This window comes from Macaca fascicularis, chromosome 5, assembly GCF_037993035.2.
Source record: "Macaca fascicularis isolate 582-1 chromosome 5, T2T-MFA8v1.1".
NCBI classification, from domain to species: Eukaryota; Metazoa; Chordata; class Mammalia; order Primates; family Cercopithecidae; genus Macaca; species Macaca fascicularis.
Genome location: NC_088379.1, coordinates 43,238,666 through 43,261,610, shown reverse-complemented (window position 1 = coordinate 43,261,610; position 22,945 = coordinate 43,238,666).

Sequence of the window (22,945 nt, the reverse complement as noted above, 5' to 3'; positions counted from 1 at the left end):
TTACTGAATTTGTCAGTTCTAATAGCTTTCTTGTGGAGTGTTTAGATTTCTCCAAATATAAGATGATATAATATGCAAACAAGGATTTGACTTCTTCCGTTTCAACCTGGATACCATTTATATCTTTCTCCTTTCTGATTGCTGTAGCTAGAAGTTTCAGTAATATGTTGAATAATAGTCATAACAGTGGACATCCTATTCATGTTCCAGATCTTAGAGGAAAGGCTTTTGGTTTATCCTGATTTAGTATGATACCAGCTGTGGGTCTGTCATATATAGCTTCTATTATATTGAGGTATGTTCCTTCTATCCCCAGTTTTTTTAGCATTTTCATTATGAAGGATTGTTGAATTTAAGCAAATGTTTTTTCAGCGTCAGTTTAAATAATCATATGGTTTCCATCCTCTATTCTATTGATATGATGTATCACATTGATTCATTTGTGCCTGTTGAATCATCCATGCATCCCAGAGATAATTCCCATTTGGTTCTGATGAATGATATTTCTAATATATTTTTAAATTTAATTTGCTCATATTTTGTTGAGGATTTTTGCATCAATATTCATCATAGATATTTGCCTGTAGGTTTCTTTTTTGATGTGTCTGTCTGGTTTTGCTATCAGAATAATGCTGGCCTCATCAAATGAGTTTGGAAGTATTACCTCCTCTACTCAGAATAGTTTAGTAGGATACATGTTAGTTTATCTTTAAATGTTTGGTAGAATTCAGCATTGAAGTCATTGGATCCTGAGTTTTTCTTTAGTGAGAGACTTATTACAGCTTCAATCTCATTTATTGTTATTGATCTGTTCAGGTTTTGTATTTCTTCCTGGTTCAATCTTGCTAGGTTGTAAATGTCTAGAAATTTGTCTGTGTCTTTGAGATTTTTCAATACACTGGCATATAGTTGCTCATAGAAGCCACTAATAATCATTCAAATTTTGCAGTATCTGTTGTGATGTCTCCCTTTTCTGTTCTTTTTTCATTGAAGATAATAATATCTTTATTATATACTTAAGGTCAACTGACAGTAGATTTTTTTTATTATTATACTTTAAGTTCTAGGGTACATGTGCACAACGTGCAGGTTTGTTACATATGTATACATGTGCCATGTTGGTGTGCTGCAACCATTAACACGTCATTTACATTAGCTATATCTCCTAATGTTATTGTTCCCCCCACCCCCCTCCCCACAATAGGACCTGGTGTGTGATGTTCCCCTTCCTGTATCCAAGTGATCTCATTGCTCAATTCCCACCTATGAGTGAGAACATGCAGTATTTGGTTTTCTGTTCTTGCGATAGTTTGCTGAGAATGATGGTTTCCAGCTGCATCCAAGTCCCTACAAAGGACACAAACTCATCTTTTTTATGGCTGCATAGTATTCCATGGTGTATATGGGCCACATTTTCTTAATCCAGTCTGTCACTGATGGACATTTGGGTTGATTCCAAGTCTTTGCTATTGTGAATAGTGCCATAATAAACATACGTGTGCATGTGGCTTTATAGCAGCATGACTTATAATCCTTTGGGCATATCCCCAGAAATGGGATGGCTGGGTCAAATGGTATTTCTAGTTCTAGATCCTTGAGGAATCGCCAAACTGTCTTCCACAATGGTTGAACTAGTGTACAGTCCCACCAACAGTGTAAAAGTGTTCCTATTTCTCCATATCCTCTCCAGCATCTGTTGTTTCCTGACTTTTTAATGATTGCATTCTAACTTGTGTGAGATGGTATCTCATTGTGGTTTTGATTTGCATTTCTCTGATGGTGAGTTATGATGAGCATTTTTTCATGGGTCTGTTGGCTGCATAAATGCCTTCTTTTGAGAAGTGTCTGTTCATATCCTTCACCCACTTTTTGATGGGGTTGTTTTTTCTTGTAAATTTGACTGAATTCTTTATAGGTTCTGGATATTAGCCCTTTGTCAGATGAGTAGATTGCAAAAATTTTCTCCCTATGTGTGTCTCTGCATGTACGATGGGTCTCCTGAATACAGCAAACTGATGGGTCTTGACTCTTTATCCAATTTGCCAGTCTGTGTCTTTTAGTCCATTTACATTTAAGGTTAATATTGTTATGTGTGAACTTGATCCTGTCATTATGATATTAGCTGGTTATTTTGCTTGTTAGTTGATGCAGTTTCTTCCTAGCATCGATGGACTTTACATTTTGACATGTTTTTGCAATGGCTGGTACCTGTTGTTCCTTTCCATGTTTAGTGCTTCTTTCAGGATCTCTTGTAGGGCAGGCCTGGTGGTGACAAAAATCTCTAAGCATTTGCTTGTCTGTAAAGGATTTTATTTCTCCTTCACTGATGAAACTTAGTGTGGCTGGATATGAAATTCTAGGCTGAAAATTCTTTGCTTTAAGAATGTTGAATATTGGCCCCCACTCTCATTTGGCTTGTAGAGTTTCTGCTGAGAGATCTGCTGTTAGTCTGATGGGCTTTCCTTTGTGGGTAACCCGACCATTCTCTCTGACTGCCCATAACATTGTTTCCTTCATTTCAACTTTGGTGAATCTGACAATTATGTGTCTTAGAGTTGCTCTTCTCGAGGAGTATCTTTGTGGCATTCTCTGTATTTCCTGAATTTGAATGTTGGCCTTCCTTACTAGGTTGGGGAAGTTCTCCTGGATGATATCCTGAAGAGTGTTTTCCAACTTGATTCCCTTTTCCCCGTCACTTTCAGGCACTCCAATCAGATGTAGATTTGGTCTTTTCACATAATGCCATATTTCTTGGAGGCTTTGTTTATTTCTTTTTACTCTTATTTCTCTACACTTTTCTTCTCACTTCATTTCATTCATTTGATCTTCAATCGCTGATACTCTTTCTTCCAGTTGTTCGAGACAATTGCTGAAGCTTGTGTGCATTTGTCACGTAGTTCTCGTGTCATGGTTTTCATCTCCACCAGATCTTTTAAAGACTTCTCTACATTGGTTATCCTAGTTAGCCATTCGTCAAATCTTTTCTCACGGTTTTCAGTTTCTTTGTGCTGGGTACTTAGTTCCTCCTTTAGCTCTGAGAAGTTTGATCGACTGAAACCTTCTTCTCTCGACTCATCAAAATCATTCTCCATCCAGCTGTGTTCCATTGCTGGTGATGAGCTGCGTTCCTTTGGAGGTGGAGATGCACTCTGATTTTTTGAATTTCCAGCTTTTCTGCACTGCTTTTTCCCCATCTTTCTGGTTTTATCTGCCTTTGGTCTTTGATGATGGTGACGTACTGATGGGGTTTTGGTGTGGGTGTCCTTTCTGTTTATTAGTTTTCCTTCTAACAATCAGGACCCTCAGCTGTAGGTCTGTTGGAGTTTGCTTGAGGTCCACTCCAGACCCTGTGTGCCTGGGTATCAGCAGCGGAGACTGCAGAAGATAGAATATTCACTGAACAGCGAGTGTTGCTGTCTGATTCTTGTTCTGGAAGCTTCGTCTCAGGGGTGTACCCCACCATGTGAGGTGTGAGGTGTCGATCTGCACCTAGTGGGGGATGTCTGCCAGTTAGGCTACTCAGGGGTCAGGACCCACTTGAGCATGCAGTCTGTTCGTTCTCAGATCTCAACCTCCGTGCTGGGAGATCCACCACTCTCTTCAAAGTTGTCAGACAGGGGCATTTACCTCTGCTGAGGTTTCTGCTGCTTTCTGTTTAGCTATGCCCTGTCCCCAGAGGAGGAGTCTACAGAGGCAGGCCAGCCTCCTTGAGCTATGTTGAGCTCCACCCAATTTGAGCTTCCCGGGAGCTTTGTTTACCTTCTTAAACCTCAGCAATGGTGGGGGCAACTTCCCCAGCCTCACTGCTGCCTTGCAGTTAGATCTCAGACTGCTGTGCTAGCAACGAGGGAGGCTCTGTGGGTGTGGTACCCTCTGGGCCAGGTGTGGGATATAATCTCCTGGTGTGAGATTTGCTAAGACCCTTGGTAAAGCACAGTATTAGGGTGGGAGTTACCCGATTTTCCAAGTGTTGTGTGTCTTAATTTCCTTTGACTAGGAAAAGGGATTCCCTTCCCCTTTGGGCTTCCCAGGTGAGGTGATGCCTCGCCCTGCTTCAGCTCTCGGTGGTCAGGCTGCACCCGCGGGCTAGCACCAACTGTCCGACAGGACACGCCCTGGTGAGATGAAGCCAGTACCTCAGTTGAAAATGCAGAAATCACCCGTCTTCTGTGTCGCTCAAGTTGGGAGCTGGAGGCTGGAGCTGTTCCTATTCAGCCATCTTGGGCATGCCCCCGATGTCTCCCTTTTCATTTCTGATTGCAATTATTTGTATCTTTTTTCCTTTTTTCCTAGTTAGTCTGCCTAAGGTTTGCCAATTTTGTTTCACTTAAAAAGAAAAACACAAAAAAAACCTTTTTGTTTTATTTATCTCTTGTATTGTTTCTTCATTTCAATTTTATTTATTTTTTCTCTGATGTTTATTATTCCTTTCTTCTCCGAATTTTGGATATAGTTTGTTCTTGCTTTTCTAGTTATTTAAGATGCACTCAAAGAGTGTTTCAGGTTTCTCTTTTTAATGTATCACACTTACAAGGATAAACTTCCCTCTGAGTACTACTTTTCTGTATCCCATAGATTTTGGTATGTTGTGTTTCAATTGTCTGTTTTGATAAATTTTTCAATTTTCTTCTTAATTTCTTCATTGACCCACTGGTTATTCATGAGCGTATTGTTTAATTTTCATGTATTTGTGTTGTTTCCATGTGGTTTGCATCTGTGTCTCCACCCAAATCTCAATCAAATTGTAATTTTCAATGTTGGGGGTGGGACCTGTGGGAAATGATTGGATCATGAGGGTAGATGTTCTTTTTGGTGCTGTTCTTGTGACAGTGAGTGAGTCAACATGAGATCTGATTGTTTAAAAGTGTGTAGCACTTCCTGCCTCTCTGCTCTTCCTCCCGCTGCAGTCACATAAGACATGCCTGCTTCCCCTTCACCATTTGCCATTATTGCCATTATTTGCCATTATTGCCATTATTTGCCATTATTGCACCATTTGCCATTATTGCAACATGTCTCTCCAGCCATGCTCCCTGGACAGCCTGCAAAACCAAGAGACAATTAAATCTCTTTTTTTTCATAAATTACCAAGGCTCAGGTATTTCTTTATTGCAGTGTGAGAATGGACTAATACAGTTTCCATTATTTCTCTTATTATTAATTTCTATTTTTATTCCATTGTGGTCAGAGAAGATGCTTCATGTTATTTCAATTTTTTGAATGTTTTAAGAGTTGTTTTATGACTTAATTTATGGTCTATCCTTGAAAATGATCCATGTACTGGGGAAAAAAATGTGTATTCTGCAGTCTTTGAGTGAAATGTTCTGAAAATATCTATTAGATCCATTTGGTGTATTGTACCGATTAAGTCCAATGTTTGTTTGTTAATTTTCTGTCTGAAAGTCCTGTCCAATGTTGCAAGTGTAATGTTGAAGTCCCCAGATATTATTGCATTGGGGCCTATCTCTCTCTTCAGCTCTAATAATATTTGCTTTATATTTCTGGGTGCTACGAAGTTGGTTTCATATAAATTTGAAATTGCTATATCCTCCAGCTGAATTGATCCCTTTATCATTGTATACTAACCTTCTTAATCTCTTATAGTTTTTGTCTTGAAATCTATTTTGTGTCATATAAGTATGGCTACCCCTGTTTTTTTTTGTTTTTTGGTTGTTGCTTTTTTTTTTTTTTTTTTTTTTTTGCTTCTCATTTACTTAGAATATCTTTTTCTAAACCTTTATTTTCACTCTATGTGTGTCTCTATAGGATAAATGTGTTTCTTATAGGCAATAGATCATTGGGTTTGTTTTTTCATACACTCAGTGACTCTGTGTCTTTGATTGGAGGGTTCAGTCCATTTACATTCAATGTTACTACTGACAAATAAGGACTTATTTATGTCACTTTGTTATTTGTTTTCTGGGTGTTTTGTGATCTTCTCTTTATTATTTCTTTCTTTCCTCTCTTCCTTTAGTGAAGGTGATTTTCTGTCATTATATGATTTAGTTTCCTGACATTTATGTTTCATGTAATCATTGTATTTCTTTTGTTTAATATTACCATAAGGCTTGCAAGTACTATTTTATAACCCATTATTTTAATTTAATAACAACTTAACACTGTTTACAGAAACAAACACACAAATAAGCAAAGAGAAAACTAATAAAAACTTAGCTTTAAGTTTTCAAGTTTAATTTATGCCTTAATTTTACTTCCCTACTTCGTAACTTTTTTGTTTCTATTGTATCTTTTTGTACTATGTTTTGAAACTTTGTTGTAGTTATTAGTTTTGATGGGTTCATTATTTTTTCTTTCTACTTAGGATAAGAATAGTTTATATATCACAGTAACAGTGTTATTATACTTTGTGTTTTTCTGTGTACTTACTATTATCAGTGGTTTTTGTACCCTCAGTTGATTACTTATTGATCATTAATGTCCTTTTCTTTCTAATTGAAGTATTCCCTTTAGCATTTCTTATAGGAAATACAGGTCTGGTGTTGATGAAATTCCTTAGCTTTTGTTTTTCTGGGAAAGTATTTCTTTCTCCATGTTTGAAGGATATGTTAGCCAGATATACTAATCCAGGCTAAATGTTTTCTACTTCAGCGCTTTAAATATGTTCTACCACTCTCTTCTAATCTGTTAAGCTTCCACTGAAAAGTCTGCTGCCAGATGTATTGGAAGTCCATTGGATGTTATGTGTTTCTTTTTCCTTGCTGCTTTTAGAATTCTTTTTTTTTTTTTTTTATCTTAGATCTTTGTGAGTTTGGTTATTAAATGCTTTGGGGTACTCTTATTTGGGTTAAATCTGCTTAGTGTTCTATAGCATTCTAGTACGTGCACATTCTAGTACTTGGATATTGATTTCTTTCTTTAAGTTTGAGAAGTTCTCTGTTATCCCTTTGAATAAAGTTAATATCCCCATCTTTTTCTCTACCTCCTCTTTAACACCAGTAACTCTTAGATTTTCCCTTTTAAGGCTCTTTTTCAGAACCTGTAGGCATGTTTCATTTTTTTTTTTTTTTTTTTTTGAGACGGAGTCTCGCTCTGTCGCCCAGGCTGGAGTGCAGTGGCGCAATCTCGGCTCACTGCAAGCTCCGCCTCCCAGGTTCACGCCATTCTCCTGCCTCAGCCTCCCGAGTAGCTGGGACTACAGGCGCCCGCCACTGCGCCCGGCTAATTTTTTCTATTTTTAGTAGAGACGGGGTTTCACCATGGTCTCCATCTCCTGACCTTGTGATCCGCCCGCCTCGGCCTCCCAAAGTGCTGGGATTACAGGCGTGAGCCACCGCGCCCGGCCTGCATGTTTCATTTTTTTAATTCTTTTTCTTTTGTCTTCTCTGACTATGTGTTTTCAAATAGCCTATCTTCAAACTCACAAATTCTCCTGCTTCATCAATTTTACTATTAAAGGACTCTGATGCATTCCTCAGTATGCCAAGTGTATATTTCAGCTCCAGAATTTCTACTTGATTCCTTTTAATTATTTCAATTTCTTTGTTAAATGTATCTAATAGAATTCTGAATACTTTTTGTTATCTTAAATTTCTCTGAGCTTCCCCAATACAGTTTGAAGAATTTTGAATTATCTTTCTGAAATTTCACACATTACTGCTTCTCCATGATTGGTCCCTGGTGAATTATTTAGTTAATTTGGTGAGGTCATGTTTTCCTGAATGGTGTTGATACTAGCTGATGTTCTTTAAAGTCTGGGCATTAAATATTTAGAGGTTTATTTTAGTCTTCACTGTCTGGGTTGTTTGTAGCCATTCATTTTGAGAAGGCTTTCCAGATATTTTAAAGGACTTGGGTATTGTGATCTAAGCTATATCTGTTTTAGAGGGTACCCCAAGCCCCAGTAATGCTGTGGTTCTTGTAGACTATTAGAGGTAACACCTTGATGATCTTGGAAAAGATCTGGGAGAATTCTCTGGAATATTAGCCAGAGACTCTTGTAATCTTCCCTTAGATTCTTCCAAACAACCACAGTCTTTCTCTCTGTTTTGAGCCACCTAAAGCTGGGGTTGAAGTGACACAAGCATCCCTGTGGCCACCACCAGTGGGACTGTGCTGGGTCTGACCTGAAGCCAGCGCAGCACTGGGTCTCAACCAAAACCTCTTGTAACCACTCCCTAGCTACTGTCTATGCTTGCTTAATGCCCTGGGACAACAATCAGCAGATGGAAAAACTAGTCGGGCCTGTGTCCTTCCCTTCAGGGCAGCAATGTTTCCCAGACCCCAGTTGGGTCCAGAGGTACCATCCAGGAGTCAGGGACTGCAGTCAAAAACCTTAGGAGTGTATCTGGTGTTCTATTTTACTGTTCTGAGCTGGCACTCAAATGACAAGACACAGTCCTTTCTACTGTTCCCTTCCCTTTACAAAGGCAGAGGAGCCTTACTGCATAGCCATTGCCACTCCTCACCATGGGGAGTACTGCCAGACTGCTGCCAATGTTCTCCTAAGTCCCAAGGGCTCTTTAGTCAGCTTTTGGTGAATGTTGCTTGGTCTGGGACTCACCCTTCAGGGTAGTGGGTTCCCCTCTGCTTCAGGGTAGGTCCAGAAATGTCATCCAAGGGTCAGGTCCTGGAATCAGGGATACCACAAGGCTGCTTTTGTGCTCTACCTACCTGTGGCCATGCTGTGCCTAAAGCCAGCAAGTCTCAGAGGCTTACCCAAGACCCTTGACATAGTACTTGGGTATCCAGGCTGGTTGTTCAGGGTCCAAGGGTTCTTCAGTTAGCAACTGTTGAATGCTGCCAAGACTGACTCCTTTCCTCAAAGGCAGCAGGTGTGTCTAGAAATGGCACCTGGGAAGCTAGGGCCTGGAACTGTTTCCTCATGACCCTGGCTGGTGCCCTATCCTGCTGTGGTTGAGCTGGTAACCAATATGCAAGACAAAGTCCTTCCCTGTCTTCTTCTCAAGAGAAGAAAGGGGTCTCTTTTAGAGTCACAAGCTGTGCAGCCTGGGGTTAGGGAGAGATAATGCCAACATTCCCTTGCTGGCCCCAATTTATGTCTCAGTATGTGATGTGTCCCCTAGTCCACTGTCTCTCGGCCTAGTTCAGCACTAGGACTCACCTAAAGGTTGCAGTGCTTGTGGCCTAGACTGCCTTTCAAGTTTACTCGGAGACACAGAGCACTGTAGCCTTTGGAGGGGAGGTTTTCAGGAACTCAAGTTCAGGTAGCTGCGATAAGTAATTCGCCTCTGCTTAGGGTTGGTTTAAATCCTCCCTCTGTGGATGGGGATTAGCTGAGTTTGGTCCAGATTTCCTTTCTGATCTACCAGAATAGCACTGAGTTCATTGCCTCACAATTACTGTGTTCTGTCTCCTCCAGGGCCCAGAGACACTCTCTGTCCCATGCTGCCACTGCAGGAGGTGGGGGCAGGGGCGGGGTGGCATAGGCAGTTCAGTGTTTTTTCTACTCTTCAGTGCCTTTTTCAACATTGTGAAGTTAGAACCAGTGACTATGAGTGCTCATCTGATTTTTGGTTCTGGTTCTCATGAAGGTGTTTCTTTCCTTCTTTCTTTCTTTTTTTTAAAATTTCTTCTGTGTAGGTAGTTGTTAAATTGGTGTCCTTGTCGGGGGTGGACGGTGAACAGTGGAGTCTTCTACTCCACCATTTTGCTCCTTCCTTTTTCCTTTACCCTTTAATTTTGTGACTAAAATTTTATAGGACTCCTGAAAAGATGAAAAGGATACTTAATTTAGTTTTGAATATATGCTTACTGTTGGCAGATATCTCGCTATTATATACTTTTAGTAGATTGGTGGAACTGAAATCAATAATGTATCAATGTCTTTCAGAGACCAGATTGTTCGATACCATAATATGTTTGGAAATGAAATCAGTTTGGGTGTGGTGGTTCATGCCTGTAATTTCAGCACTTTGGGAGGCCAAGCCGGATGGGTTATCTGAGGTCAGTAATTCGAGCCCACTCTGGACAACATGGTGAAACCCTGTCTCTACTATAAATACAAAATTTAGCCAGGTGTGGTGGCCCATGCCTGTAATCCTGGCTACTCAGGAGGCTGAAGCAGGAGAATTGCTTGAACCCAGGAGGTGGAGGCTTCAGTGAACTGAGATTGAGCCACTGCATTCCAGCCTGGACAACAGAGTGACAGTCTGTCTCAAAAGAAAAAAAAAAAAAAATCAAAAATAGTTATGTGTTTGTGTGCATTGTAAACAGGATGTTTATACACATATGCTAATACATACACACACACAATTTTTCTCTTAACCAAAAATTCAAGACATAAATGTTTAGAATTTTTTTTTTTATAAGAACACCAGGAAAAAAAGTTTAGGTCTTTGAAATAAATTTCAACAGAAATAAGATGAGTTCAATCACCATAGTTACATTATTGATTTCAGAAAAGCACTTCATAAATGTACGTCTGAAATACAGTTTAAATATATTTTTAAATAGAAACAAAAATAATCACTTGTAAACGGAATTGATTTTTTTTAAGTGAAAACTACAAAACTGTTATCATGAGAAAAAGTCACTGTTTTTCAGTGTTAATTCACAAATTTTAAGCAATACATTAGCAATTTGTTTTATTTAATCTAAATAAATGAATTTGTAATTCATTGCTTTAAAATTAAATCTACAAGAATTTTAAAGTCTAGGTCTCACCTTCCACAACATTGTTTAAAAAATTACACAGATCTCTGATAAACATTATTTTCTTCCTTGACATTCCGCTTCCAGTCTGAAACTTCAATTTTCACACCGCAGTATTTTTTAAAATGTTCCTTTTGTCCTATAGTGCTATTCAGATGTAAAACTTTGAATAAATTCTTCTTTTATCCTACTTAAATTTTAAAATTCTGAAGGCATTTAATAACATCCCCATTAGAACCAAATTTTTATACAATTCCAATTAATACTTTCAATTCAAGATACTGTCCTTTTGGTCATTCAGAATTTTTATTGCTTTGCTTTGACAAACTTCAATTTAACCACTTTTTCACTTGATAAAAAAGTAACTAGGATAAAAATTCAGCTATTCTTGCACTTAGAAAAACTTTCTAAAAGCTTTTTTTTAATCCATAGATTAGTAGAGCTCCTAATGTATTTTAGAAGATAACTAGTCAAATTTATGCAAGATGTCTTTTAACATGCTGTATTTCATTCAATCCTTACCACAAAACCATGATGTAGTTATTATTAGCCCTTTTGTATTTGCTCTAAAGATAACTGGGATAAAAGAGAGTTTATCTAACAATAAATTGATATCCTCATTACATGACTCTCTTACTCTAAACTCTATGTTCTTTTATCATATTTATTGTCTTCTTCTTGCCTGAAGGGACACATGCCTATGATCGTGATACTCGCAGCCCAAAAGGGCTGAAAGGACTTGACCAAAATTAAAGAGTTAGTTGTAAAGACAAAGATGGGATTAGATACTGAGATTAAAAACCTCCAAGTCCAGTTCCTCCATAGTATCAGGCACCCCGAAGGACATTGGAGAACAAAGATAAATGACACACATTCCCTACTCTTGAGGGGATCTCAGTCTACTGTAATATAACTGTATTATTAATTCTTTATGGATGCGAATGCTAGAATCTCTGGGATCAGAGAAGAGAGGGATTGTTTATGCATAGGGAAAAGTGGGGAAGTTTGAATTGGATCTCACAAGCGTGTGTATGAGTTAGGCAAACAGAAAAGGAAGATGCATGTTTTATAGAGACAGTGGCCTGTGCAAAAGGGAATATGATGAAAACATGGAGATGAAACTGGAAAAGTATTTTGGAAGTTGACTGTAAAATGCTTTACATGCTATAGTACAAGGTGGAGATTTTGTGCTATAAATAATAGGAATAGAAACCATCCTTTAAATAATATGAATAGAAACCTCTTTTCTTTTACTTCTTATTCTCAGAGAAGTAATAGTTTTCAGTTCATAGTTTGAAAAAGAACACTGAAAGTATTAGGAAACATGGACATTAAATTACATTGGTATTTATAAAATTAGAAAAGTTTTATAGAACTGAACCCCCAGGGGAAATATAACAAGTAGCTGAATTATTCTTTTTTAGTTCTTACCCTAATAAAGACTTGAGCTAATATCGTATTTTAAAAAAATACATCATGGAAAACTTATTTTCGTAAGATATGTATAACCTTTTAAAACACAATTTTTAATGTCTAGGCTTAAAAATTAAAATATTGTAAAAAAAAAGAAGCATCATATGTAACTGTTTCTTTATGCCAAACAATATGACCGGCATAAGTGTCTCAGTGACTATTACTAATCATTAAGTATAACCGACAGTTGCTTTAGATTGAGCTCTAAAGGAATATTTTTATTTTCAGATAGCAGATTTGTTTATAGCCATCAGAAAGGCCATGCTGAGTCAGACTAATGATTCATTCAGGTTAGTATTTAGAGACCAACATTGTCACCAAAGGCTTCCTTGTATGTTCTTCTCTTTAATATCAATAGGTGAACCACCTCATCCCAAAAATGAAAATTCAAGCTTCTATTGAACCATTAATTAAAAATCTGTCTAATCACTTTTTGAACAAGATTTAGTTGAGAAGACTTGGAGAACAGGTAATTGCGGTCAAGCTCAATGTTAATGCCATAGATGTAGGATAATTCATAATCTCTGCGACCCCAGATGAAGGGACTAGGACAAAGGACAGAAGGAACAGAGATAAAGATCTTTTTCCCATGGGAAAAGTTTTTAGAAATATTAAATAATTGACTGAAAACATTCGGGGGGGGGAGGGAGGTGAATGAAGAAGAGGTTATAATTTGGCAGATGTTCCGTAAAGTGGATTAAATGTTAAATGACTACACTGAGACAATGGTTGTCAAATAGAGAGAAATGGCTCAAGGGAAAATAGTGAATGTATAGCTTGGAAAATGTTTGATCAGATTATTTGATATGTCTAATCCCCTTTTATTCAGTCAGATGTGAACAATTTAAACTGGTTTTTGAATATTCTACTTTTTATAGAATTATTTTATTCTCTGATTTGCAATCATTTATTCGACTAATTTAAAATTATTGTTTAATTTTTTTCCCTCATACTTGGTTTAGGTTTAACATTTTAACAATAATATGTGAGGCTCTGGAGAATAAAATTAAAGCTGTTCTCAAATTCTGAAACTATTGCTCAATGTGACTTTCGTTAGGTTAATAGTGTTTAGTTATATTCATTCTCAAGTCTTCATCTCCTCAAGATGGAAATTTAATTTTTCAGGTGTACTCATGTGGAAAGCTTACTAATAGCACAATTATAATTTTAAGAAGAGTCTTTAATTTTAAAAAAAATTATTATCCCAATAAAATTTTACTTCATGTCTGGTGCAGAAGACAGAAGTTTTAAAATTAGGTCTCATAAAGTGAATTCTTTATTATAAGCTGTCCAATTTGATATATCTCTGGATGACTAAGGGAAGAACTAAGAATCATCATTTTGGGAACAAATGTTTAGTAATGACGCTTCTATTCTGCCATTTGAATTTTCCATGAAGAAAAATCAAAGCAGTGCTTTTAATTAAAGTCTCAAGTAATCAACACTGTTTAACAGAATTAAAGCAAGAAAACTCTTGAACTGAGTATTTAAAAATTTTCTTTGTGTTTGCAACATGAGCTCTGAATTAATCCAATATCATGAATCCTGCGCTTCATTATCAAAATTTTTCAATTAAAAAATTATTATCCATTAAAAAGTACCATAGTCCTAACATTTATCACTGGTTATCCCATCAAACAATACATGAGGAAACTATTAGGTCAAACAAATTAAATTTAACTCTAAAAAGAAGAGAATGTTTTATTTGCTTAGGTCTTAGCATATAGCTATTCTTCTAAATTTTAATCTCAATCATAAGATTAAAGCTCCTCGAATAGGTTTTGGAAAAATGTATGCTAAACATAAAAGGCTGCTTTAAGTAATATGTAAACAATTTATAAGCCACAGGTTTACTCTGTTTACCTATTTATATGTGTATTCGTTGTGTCTGTCGTGATAAATGACCCATATGTTGGCACAGTTACTTAAAGAGCTATTGTGATTGGGGAGCCACAGTAGAATGGTGCTCAGATCAGGCTGACAGGGTTAAAAAATTCCTCTATAAAAGACATGAGGGTTTCCTTGCATGCCGACTTACAGTTGTCTGTGAAACATGCAAATCCTTGATACCACCTGTTCTCTCCCTCTCTCACATCTATTTGAGCAAGTATTTTTTGGGAAATGTTAAAATGGCATATTAACTCACGAACTCATCTCCAGAAATGAGGAATGTGTTGGCATAATTCTCTCCACAATTTTCAAAGAAAGTACTACCTGGGTAGACACTGAACTTGAGGAAGGTATTTGAATCTTAATGCAGATTAAAACATCTTATGAAATAGAAGCTGATTTTATAGCTATATTAAAGAAAGGCAGACATACAACATTAACTATACTGGAAAACTGATGAAAGCACTTGCAATAATGTATAAATGCTGCTGAACAAGTTTACATGGAGAACTATGCATAAAATACAAATAGGTTAGTGGGGCCATTTGAGATCAGAGTTGTTTAGCATGACTAAACACTCTGCTTTAAATGTCAAGAGTCCTATGGGAAAAGTAGAGGTATTGGGACTAACATTGGAGCAAGGCCATGGGTGGAGTAGGTTAAACATATAAATCTTTCTTATATGCTGAAAATCTGCCTCTTAAACTCTGGGTTCCCCATGTCACTTGCTGAGCCTGACCAGAGAGGTGTATCTCTTCACTCTTATATCTGTTCTCTATACTTTTTTGAATGTTACAGGGCCTCTTTAATTCCCATATTACTTTTTTTGTGTGTCTTTCTTAACATCATTTCATTTTCACTTTTATTGTAATAATTTACACACATTTCTTTAACACTTGTATTGTGAACTCTCTTGAAGGCATTGGAAATACTTAATCATTGTTATGTACCACGTAACACACATAGTTTTCCTTTGCATAGAGTTGTTTTTTAAAAACTTCACTGAAATGGGGGATGTATTCATCAGACGTAGAAAAGATGTAATTGAGAAGATTTAGGAACTCCTTGGAGATGCATCAGAGTTGATTCTAAAATCAGTTTAAACACCTCATTGTGAGGAAAAGTATGCACTGATCACTTGTCATTAGTAGAGTTTAGGGGGAATCAAGGAGTTTTGGGTGATAGACTAACGTCTCTACTGAATACTTTTAAGGAAAAAATACTGGAAGGTAAAATGAGATGAAGAATTTTGCTTTTACTTCAGAGTTTCTATCTTTGAAATTATGACCATCTCTAATTTCTCTCTAGTGACATTTGGTACCATGGCTGGTGTAGAAGAAACAATGCGATTCAATATTACCATCACAATTACACAGGAAAAAGTCATCATAATGGGCTGAAAACACATCGGGACATAAAAGCTGGCTTTTCCATTTATGACATATCAAATATTTCCTGAGACTCAGTTTCTTCATCTGCAAAATGAAATAAATAACATATCCTTTACTAAGATACTAAGGAAATACACGTTTTAAAGACCTTGCTACCAAGTGGTGCTAAGAGTTAAAGATGAATATGAATGCAAGCCTAGATAAAATTAGATTGACTTTAAATTTTTCTTAGTTATATATAACTCACCTCACAAAATGAAAATAGTGATGTGAATTTGTGTCTTTAATGAAACTTGAATATGTGTCTGTAATATATTTGGTGGATTTTAATACTAACCCCATGATTTGAAATTGAATACAGTAAATGTGTATAAAATGTATTATAATAGGTTAGTACAAATTTTAAAATTAAAAATGATAATATATGCTTCCCTTGGTTATAGCTTACGCTTTTATAATCAGGGATGATATAACATATATTGATTATATTTATAATATTCAAGGATTATTGTAAATTGTTTTAATCCAAATAGGGTTATGTTAAGTAAAAGTTTTTTTCTTCAATAGTTCTCATACTAAAGTATTATAGGTAAAATGATATAGTGGCTAGAATTTGTTTTAAACAAATTGAATGGGAAACAAGGATAATTTGGTGCATGTAGATAACAGATAAAACAAAATTGGTCAGTTGTTTAAATTTGTTGAGGCTGGGTGAAGGTTATGTGAATTTAACTACATTATTCTCTGCTACTTGTGTTTTTAAAAATGTTTATAATAAAAATTTGAAATAATAAATATAATTACATTTGACTTCTGGTTGATTTTTTGGCAGTGCTCTCTGGGAACCTGTGTTTCTCATCTGAAAGATAGACATTTATAAGAGCCAGTTAAAGCCTGCCCACTATGAAGTTAAGTAGGGCTGATCAAAATTTATAAAATGGAAAAGTCTTGAATAAGGTAGAGTCATGTGAAATATGGCAGCAACTTGAGGATGTAACTCATTGGTAAGATAGGGAGAATCAGCAGTACTAGCAGAAGGAAGAAGTAAGCAGATGAGAAAAGTGCAACAGCAATGAGTACTGGAGCAAGATGGATAAGCAGCAGTAATGCTAGAAGTAGTGAGATATATCGATGTGTGCAAAGGAAATCTGTCAGCCTTCCACAACATAAATGAAAATGAAGACAGACATATAATAAGAAACACACATTAGAGTTATGGTTTAATCAGATCAGAATAGAATTTTAGAAAAGCAAGATATTTCAAAACCCAGATGACAAAAGAAGTGCATAGAATCTTGCATCTAGTATCCCAAAGTGGCAAATTAATGCTTTGTGAGATGAAATTAATACCTCAAAAGAGACTCTCATTTAGCTGTTTGTTTAGGAACATCTTTAGGAACACTACATGCTTAGTGTAACTGTTTTATACATTTCAAAATCATGTTCTTCATGTTGTAAATGTAGTGATATATTTTTCACTAGAAAAAATATAGCACCTTAAAATCGTAAGCTAAATCTATACACCTAAAAAATGATGAAACCAGGATTTATATCCAATCGCTTATTGCAGTGTACTGACTCTTTCTTATGACAGTTTAGTTGATTAGAAATTCTGAAAAAGGCTTCTGAAATTACGTACTTATAAAGAGAACTCTTGAGTAACAACATATTAGCTCAAATTATGGGAAGGATTGGTCCTCCTGCCATAAAAAAGCAAAACTGTACCATGAAACAAATCTCAACATATTTAAAAAGACTGAAATAACATAAAATATGCTAGAAATCAATGATATTAAAATACCTACAAAACTTTCAATTGTTTTGAAATTAAACATCAGAATTTTAAATGACACATGAATCAATAAGGCAAATGGGAGAATTTTAAAAATATACACATATGCCCACTTAATTTTAATTACATCATTTATTTATGAAGTTGTAGACTCATATGCAGTTTTTACAAATAATACAGGTGAGCCTTGTTTAGATTTCAGTTTTCCCCAATTGTAACATCTTGAAAAACTATAGTGCAGTATCATAACTAGGATATTAACAATGTCAGAATGCACATCTTACTCAACTCTCTCCAGTTTTACTTTTAATCATTTATGTGTTTATGCAAATTTATCTCATGTGTAGATTCATATATTCACCACGAAATCGAAGTACAAAATACTATTATCACCACAGGGATGCCTTGCATTGCCCTTTTATAATCATATCCACTTCTCTTTTGCTTTCCCCTCCTCCTTCTTACAACTGGGAAAACTCTAGCTCATAGTTCTCCATTTCTATATATTTTTTTGCATTTCAAAAATGTCATATAAATAAAATAATACAATATGCAGTCTTTTTAAGTTAACTTTTTCCACTTAATTATATTTACTAATTAAAGTATTTTGGCTGTTTTGGGTTTTTTTTTAACTATTATGAAAAAAGCTATGGATATTGGTGAACAGATTTTTGTGTGAACATAAATTATCATTTTTCTGGGATAAATGTCCAAGTGTGTAATTACTGGGTAGTATGGTCATTGCATATTTAGTGTTTTTAGGAAACTGTCAATTTTTTTTTCCATAATGGCTGTACTAATTTATTAACGTAGCCTCTTCTGCTTTTTGTAAATTAGTGTTTGGCTAGTATATGGCTTTCCACCCTTGAATTTTAAACCCACGTAATTGAATTTGAAGGCAGTTTCTTGTAGACAGTAAATGGATAAGTCATGCGTCATGTCCTTCTTCTTCTTTTTTTTTTTTTTAAATCCACTCTGTCAATCTCTTGTCATGTGGCATATTCAGGTCATTTATACTTACGGCAATTAGTGATATATTAGAACTTGATTTTGTTACTTTGTATTATTTGTTTTCTCTGGTTCTTATTCCTTTTTTTCCCCCCATTGTGTAGATTACCTAAACATTTTCCAGGATCCTTTCTTGATTTTGTTATACTATATTTGAATGTGATTGCTCTGAGTACTGCAATGTATATGTGTGAATTATCAGAGACTACTGGTATCAGCATTTTATTTGTTCAAGTGGAGTGGGAAAAGCTTACTTCCCTTTAGATTTCTTTACCTTTCCCACTTTTAAATACCATTACCTTGAGTATCAGATGGTATTGTAATTTGTTTACCTATGATTAGATTTTGATTAGGTATGATTTATAAAACTCATACAATAAATTTATTTTATATATTAATATTTCTCCACTTTCCACTGATCTGTCTTACTCTCAAATTTCCTTATTTTATCATTTCTTTTTTTAAAAGAAATTTCTTTAGCCAATCTTTAATAGTAAGTCTTATGGCAACAAATTATTTTAGTTTTCTTGTATCCAATATATTTTCCCTTTTATTCCTACTGTTTACCATTTAGATAGTTCAAAATTAATACATTTTTTGTTTAATGTGTCATTTCTCTCAATAATTTCAAGATTTTTTTCTTTGTTTTTAGTTTTCAGAAGTTTAATTATAATATTATATTGATGTAAATGTATTTGAGGTTCACACAGCTTCTTGACTCTGTTGCTATATGTCTTCTACCAAACTTTGGAAGTTTTCAGCCATTATTACTTCAAATACGTTTCTAACTCATCTTTTTTCTCCACTCCTCAGGAACTCTGATAATATAAATGTGGGTCCTTTTGTCATTGTCCCACAGGTCCCTGAGGTTTTGTTCATTTTTATCTGCTTGCACTATTTTCTTATTGCTGTAGTAACAAATCTCCACAAATTTCATAGAATAAAACAACACAGTTTTATTCTCTTACGTTTTTGGAGGTCAAATATCATTCGACTAACATCAAGGTTTTGGTAGGATTAAGTTTCTTCTGGAAGCTCTAGGGAGGAATACTTTTTCTCTCCATCATATCTACTCTGAACCTGAATGTCTTGCCTCCTTTTTTCCTTTATAAGGACCTTTGTGATTATATTGAGTACACCCAGATAATCTAGTATAATCTCTCCATTTTAAGATTCATAATTTGATCACTTGTGCACAGTCCCTTTTGCAATGTAAATTTACATATTCACAGGTTCCAAAGATTGGGACATGAACGAAGGACCATTATTCTGTCTGTTAATGTCCACCCACTGGCCAGTAAATGTTTTTATTTGTCCCACATGCAAAACGCTTTCACACAACCCAATTCCAACATTCCCAAAAGTTTTGACCCATTACGGCATCAAAGTCCAAAGATCTCATGTAAATATTATCAGTTCAAAATTCCCAAATCTCATACTCTAAATCAGTTACAAATAAGATTCAGTATAATGCATCATGAGACAAAATTTTTTTCTAAGTGTAAGTTTTTGAAACTAGAAAAATGTTGGTGTTTTCTCCCAAAATACAATTGTGAGCCAGGCACAGGATACCAGTTATGGGAATTTCTATTTCAAAAGGAAGAAAATGGAAGAAAAAAAATCACCAGTATTCAGCAATTTTGAAATCAAAAGTGGCAAATTCCTGTAAGTCTGGAGGTAATCTTCCATAGCTTCCGGCTTCATTTTCTGTCTCTCTCTCTCCTTCCTTCCTTCCTTCCTTCCTTCCTTCCTTCCTTCCTTCCTTCCTTCCTTCCTTCCTTCCTCCCTCTCTCTCTCTTTCTTTCTTTCTTTCTTTCCTTTCTTCTTTCTTCTTTTGTTTTTCAAAGTTTAGCTGTTCTTGCCCAGGCTGGAGTGCAATGGCACAATCTCGGCTCACCACAACCTCCATCTCCCGGGTTCAAGAGATACTCCTGCCTCAGTCTCCCAAGTAACTGGGATTACAGGCATGCACCACCATGCCCAGCTAATTTTTATATTTTTATTAGAGAGAAGGTTTCTCCATGTTGGTCAGGCTGGTCTTGAACTCCTGACCTTAGGTAATCCACCTGCCTTGGCCTCCCAAAGTGCTGGGATTACAGGCATGAGCCACCACACCCTACCTGTCTCCTTTCCTTTTAATGAAAGGTAGCACATTTGCAGCTGATTAGTTTTATCAGGCTGTTTCCTGCCTATATTATTTGGTCCTTTTTTTTTTGTCTCTTTCAGTCCAAGCTGGCAGTGTTTCTGCTTGCATAGTAACTCAAAGCCCTTGCAGATCTCTCATGCATGTCACAGAGATTCAGTCAATTAGAGAAGAGAGTGGTCCTACACAGATCTTTCCTGTATAATCCCATCTTTATTCTGGCCTCTGCTGAGATTGCTGAAAAGGTTCAGGAGTCACATGCCTAATCTCTTCAAAGAGATGTTTGTGTGAGGAATACTTTGAACTTTTGATTTTCCCAAGGTACTAGAAAGAGCTAAAAATAAAATTAAAAAAAAAAAAAAAGGTGCGGGGGGAGTCACACCCTTTGCTTTTTCTCCAGAGCATGTTTTTAGTGAATCTCTCAATTTTAGCATCTTTTGCTGCTTAGATAGGCTGAAAATTTCCCAAATAATTACTTGATCCTTTTTGCTTAAGGTTTTCTTTCTCAATTTATCTTTGTTTTTTGTTTTGCCATAAGCAGGAAGAAGACATCAGGCCAAGCCTTCAAAACTTTGCTTGGGCCGGGCGCGGTGGCTCAAGCCTGTAATCCCAGCACTTTGGGAGTCCGAGACGGGCGGATCACGAGGTCGGGAAATCGAGACCACCCTGGCTAACACGGTGAAACCCCGTCTCTACTAAAAAGTACAAAAAAAAAAAAAAAAAGAAAAGAAAAACAAAAAAACTAGCCGGGCGTGGTGGCGGGCGCCTGTAGTCCCAGCTACTCGGGAGGCTGAGGCAGGAGAATGGTGTAAACCTGGGAGGCGGAGCTTGCAGTGAGCTGAGATCCGGCCACTGCGCTCCAGCCTGGAGAACAGAGCGAGACTCCGTCTCAAAAAAAAAAAAAAAAAAAAAAAAAAACTTTGCTTGGAAGCCTCTTGAGCTAAATATTCAAGTTGGTTGTTAAATAAATTTTGCTTTCCAAATAACTAAAGGGCACAATTCAGCTAAACTTTTCACTGCTGTATATCAAAGACCTCCTTTCCTTGAGTTTCCAGTAACATGTTTCTTATTTCATTCTGAACCCTCACTGGTAGCACCTTTAACAACCATATTTTTACCACAGTCTGTTCCTGATGATTTTGGCATTTCCCATGACAATGTATGTTTTCTCTTTCCCACTCCGCCTCCCCTCCTTCTGAGTTCTTTCAAGTAAAGTAATTAATAACCATTTATCTCTACTGATAATTTGATCAAGGCAATCTAGGCTTTCTCTATTAGGCTTCTCAAAATCATTTTTGGCTCTATCCATAATGACTTCCACATTTTAGATACATATTAGAGCAGCATCTTAATTTAAGTTTCCAAAACCTCTATTGGTTTTTTTAGTACTGATATACCAAATCACTACTCTGAGGAGACATTGTTCTGACTACTACACACTTTAGAGTACAATGATGCAAATGTGTTACCTTACAGAATTCTCGCTGGACTAAAATCAAGATGTTGGCAGAATTGTACATTTTCTGGAGAATGTAGGAGAGAATTCATTCACTTCTAGAGGCCAACTCTATTTCTTGGCTTGCAGCTCCATCATTTATCTTCGAAGTCAGCAGTCACACCACTATGATATCTATTCCTATTGTCACTTTTTCTTGTTTGTCTCAGACTCTCTTAACTCTCTGTTATGAGGACTCTTGTGACATAGGGCACACCTTAGATAATCTAAAATAATTCCTCCATCTCAAATCTTTAACTTAATCACATCCACAAAATCTCTTTTCCCTGAAAGGTAAAATATTCACAAATTCCAGGTATTAAAACGTGGATGTCCTTTGGGGACCATTAGTCTGTCTCCCACACTTACATGCTGCTTAATATAGATACCTCCTTAAATCCATTCCCATTCTGCCTACCACATTATCGCTCAGAGTGGGTAACATTATTGACCCATCCTCACATTCATTCATTTTATCCTCTGTCATATCTGCTAACTTCTCATGTTGGAACAGGGTTCTGAAAATGCTGACTATAGATGGTTACCTCCTTCTTTAGAGTAGGGGACCCATGACACTCTGTTGCTGTGTTTTTCCTTCAGACATGAAGTCCCAATCCAGTTTGCCTCCCTCTTTTCACCTTTCATAGTTCCCTTTTGTCTGCCGACTCCATTCTGTTCAGGATATACAGCTGTACTTAACAGGGCGGACCAGGGAGAAATGAGTCTAGTGGGTCTATGGTATCAGCTATGGTTTGAATTTTTGTACCCTCCAAAATTAATCTTGTGCTCTATTACCTGTCAGAAATGTATATTTCTTTTCACGCCTTCAGAATTTCTGGTGTTGGACATACATTAAATGATAACTTTGTGATAAAAGCTAATTTTGTGCACAGCATGGAATTTCATTGCTGATATAATTACATTTTTGTAGTAAAAGTATAATCTTCAATATAAACAATCACACATGTATTCTATTCTTACTTAAATTTTAAATTAAATGATATTTAAACCTACCTAGTTTTAACTTGAATAACGGTAAAAACTATGCAAAAGGAAATTATCTGGATTTTAGGGGATGAAATTTTTCAAAATAAACAAATTTATAAAGTAAGTACATTGCT